At 47.0% G+C, this 3,711-nt stretch overlaps 1 long non-coding RNA gene across 2 annotated transcripts in view; it reads right to left on the reverse strand.

Annotated features, from left to right (window-relative positions):
* The window catches only part of LOC106149776, an 8,223-nt gene extending 5,584 nt beyond the window's left edge, over positions 1-2,639 (reverse strand). For both annotated transcript variants that reach the window (XR_001236149.1, XR_001236150.1), the window contains exon 1: positions 2,425-2,639. This is a non-coding gene — a long non-coding RNA (uncharacterized LOC106149776). The remainder of the gene's footprint in view (positions 1-2,424) is intronic.
* Positions 2,640-3,711: the final 1,072 nt, after the last annotated feature.

The following is a 3,711-nucleotide window of genomic DNA, read 5'->3' on the forward strand; positions in this document are numbered from 1 at the left end:
GGAAAGGAAAGGAAAGGAAAGGAAAGGAAAGGAAAGGAAAGGAAAGGAAAGGAAAGGAAAGGAAAGGAAAGGAAAGGAAAGGAAAGGAAAGGATTTAGATAAGTATAATCTAAAGAAAGAAAGAAAGAAAGGAAGGAAGGAAGGAAGGAAGGAAGGAAGGAAGGAGAGAAAGAAAGAGGTGTGTGTGTGTGTATGTGTTTCCTTAAGGCTGGGAAGGGACCCAAGGAGCCTGGAGATGTAAGGGATATGGTTACAGATTACAAAAGTTTTGCTACAGCTGTAATAGCCTTTCACAAAGGCATGGCCCTCTAGAGAGCCATATTTCACCTCCGCTTTCCCCACCACATAAGACAGAGGGTGAGGAGCTGAAAGGCAAGATTGGAAACTCATGCGAGAGCTGAGCAAGCTCTGACATCCCCATGGCACTCCCATCAAACCAGAATGAACTGGACCCAAACGTTCTTGTCATAACAGGCTTTGGATCCCATCCCTGTCATCTGCTTATTTTTTTTTTCCTCACACTCTCCTTTTTGGAAATGTATTGCCTAGCAACCTTCTGTCTCCTTCTAAACAGCCATGCACACAATGGTACACACGCACTTGGGGACCCTGGGATGATATTTGAGTGTCTCCAATGGCCTCACTAGGATCAACAGATCATTTACTTGGAAAAGTTAGTTCCTAGAATTTGTGTTAGTCAGAGTTGCATCTTAGGCGGTCCCTGTGACTGTCATCAGCTAGCAAGGAAGGGAACATCTCTACCTGACAGTAGGTAGGGACAAACAGCCCCAGAGGGACACACAGGCAGGCAGGCACCTCCACTGGCATTGCTCTTGTCCAGGTAAGTCTTTCGGATCGGTCACCTGCAGCTACTTGAAAATATTCTAAAGATCCTGATTCACTATAGAAAAACAGAAGAAAACTCACTAGGGTGATTTTCCTATTTGAAGTAATCAAGGGGAGGCCTTGCTTTGTTAGATTGTCCCATGCCACTGTGGTTACCCTCCAAATTTAGGGTACAGAGAATGGTGCCCTCAAAAAATGGCTGCTACTCTGACATAATTCTGTCAGCTGGGAGGGGAACGGTGACACATATCTGCATCCTAAAAGATCCAGCTGCCCAGCCTTTGGGGAACTGATTGCCTATTATAACACTTTCACTGTAAATTAAACCACAAAGACCAGTTCAAATTCTGTCTTCATCAGTTTCCTTGTGGGCTGATACACATTACCTGACACCCACAATTTTTAAAAAGAGAGGTTTGTCTTGGCTTGTGATTTTAGTCCATAGTTGGCCTGCTCCAAGGCAGGAAAGTATGCTGGAAGGGCCTGGGCAGAAAGCTGCTCACCTCATGGCAGTCAGAAGGGTGAAGAGAGAGTGAAAGGAGGAGCCTGGATGGGAGAAATATACTGGCTGACCACATCCCCCGTGACCACACTACCTCCTAACAGCTAGTCAGCTATCTGCTCCCACAATGCAATCAGCTGTCAAAACCCTCACTTCTGAGCATGTGAAGCTTTGAGGCCAGATAGAAACCTCAGCAGGCCCCACACAAAACAGCTGTATAACTTAATAATAACAGGGGCCAGGGATATAGCTCAGCAGCACAGCTCTTACCTGGCAAGCGCAAGGTCCTGAGTTCGATTCTCGGTATAAAAAAAAAGTAATAATAGATAACTATGAAGTGCACTGTAGCACAGTTAACACTGGGGTAAAGAAATAGACCACTCCATGTAGCCCAGTTTAGTCTCAATGCCCCCCCCTTTCTCTGTAAGTGAGCATTCTCCTGGCTTTTAGCGTGATGCCTTCCTTGCATCTCTATGATTTGGGCACCAGGGAGGCATCTCTAGATACTGCAGTTTAGTCTTGGCCATTAAAAAAAAATGTGATGTGTCTTTTCAATCTTTTTTTAATCTGCAGATGACTTTACCCCCTTTTGTTTCCTTTTAACTTATCTGCTAGAGAATCTGAGGCATTTGAGTTGAAGCTTTGACACTGGACAACTGAAAATACACACACACACACACACACACACACACACAAATGAATGAATAAGCCAAGTTGCTACTCTGACTTCCCTCAGAGTCTGTTTCCCAGAAGATACTGTGGCAGGTGGAGAGGAAAATCATATGAATACAGTGGAGTGGGTATTAGGAGCACCAAGGGGACATCTTATGAGTATGACACTGCTTTCCAGCCCCTCTTCCCCGGCCACTCGGCTGGCTGGGCTGTACTAACAGAGGTGACCAGCAGTCACTGGCCAGGCGCCCGCCCCCAACAGATGGGTGTGGTAGATGGGGAAGCTGTGGCAATTTCCCCAAGGGAAAAGCCCAAGGCCTCGTCCCTGTTAAGAGCAGGTCTGACCAAACAAAGGGGGCCTGGTAACCAGAGAGGCTTGGGGGAAGACGGAGCACCTGCCTGACCTTCTGGTGTCCATCATTGGTTTGCTGAGCTCCAAAGCCTTTCTTCTGTGCTCTGGGCCTCAGTTTCTCCCCTCGGCAGCATGCAGATGTGAGCATCCATCTTATGGCAGCACGCAGTCACGCCTGTTTGCAGAGCCAGAGCGCCCCTGGGGAGAAAGGCACCTGTGTAAACACAGCAGCCAGGCGATGTGCTTGTCAGATGCACTCTGTGGAAGGCACCAGCCGAGGCCGCAGCCTCATGCTGCCGGGAACAATGCCTGCTCTGTTTGCCCAGCTGCATTCTCACCTTCCCCTGCGCTCCTCCGAACTGTGACTCCACCTAGTTTTCTCAGCTGGGGGGCCCTGGTCAGGAGCTGTGCCTCCAGTGGACAGCAGCAATTCACTTTGGAAGCTCCAGTTCGAGAGAAATTGAGTTTGATAATAAATCTCCAAAATACAACATGAGTTTTTTTTAATCCCATGCCATCTGGACCTCGGGAGGGTCCGTGTGGGAAGAGAAAGCTTGGGGCAGAGCTGGGTCCACCAATTCCAGGACAGTCCTGACTTTGCCAGACAACTTAGGAGAAAATGACCCCCCATCTCTTTCACTCTATTGCACAACCAATAAAGAGTGCACACCAATAGAGAGGAGTCCCCAAGGCTCAGTTTTAATTTACACAAGTGCTATGCCCTCCTTGAGGAGAAAAAGTAACAACTGCCCATCATTTGCCTCTACAAGTTATAGCTTCGAAGTAGAAAGGAATCTGTGTTTCTTTCAGTTTTCCTCAGAATCGTTCCATTTTCAGCTGTGAACATCTAGCCAAGAGATTGTTTTCCTCAATGTGATCAAACAAACTCAGACAAACTCAGATGAACAAAAGTTATTTCAATAAGCTGAGACTACCATCTTTCCTCTAAAATGAAAGATGATCACTGTTCCTTCCACGGAGGCATTTGAAATAACTGGTCTGCAAAATGATATCTTTCTAAGGAATCTTCAAGAATAATTCTGATGACATATGGTTCAGCCCAAGTAGGTACTCCTTCCTCACCCTCAGCCCCCGGGCAAGATTTGCTCACCACTACAGACCCATGCACTTGGTGAAAGCTTAGGCTGCCCAGGCATCTAGGTAAATTGCCTTCAACTTTGGACCACCTAGGGGTAGAGACAACGTATGCCAAGACCCTGGAGAGTGAATGCTAGCTAGCAAAGTGTCTGCTTTGCACTGATAAAGATATTTTGATCAGAAGGAGAAGAGGTTCATAAGTGTTCAGAAGAATGAAGGGGAGTGGGCCTGTGAGTCCTTG

This window comes from Chinchilla lanigera, unplaced genomic scaffold (genome assembly GCF_000276665.1).
Source record: "Chinchilla lanigera isolate Chin_1 unplaced genomic scaffold, ChiLan1.0 scaffold00052, whole genome shotgun sequence".
NCBI lineage: Eukaryota > Metazoa > Chordata > Mammalia > Rodentia > Chinchillidae > Chinchilla > Chinchilla lanigera.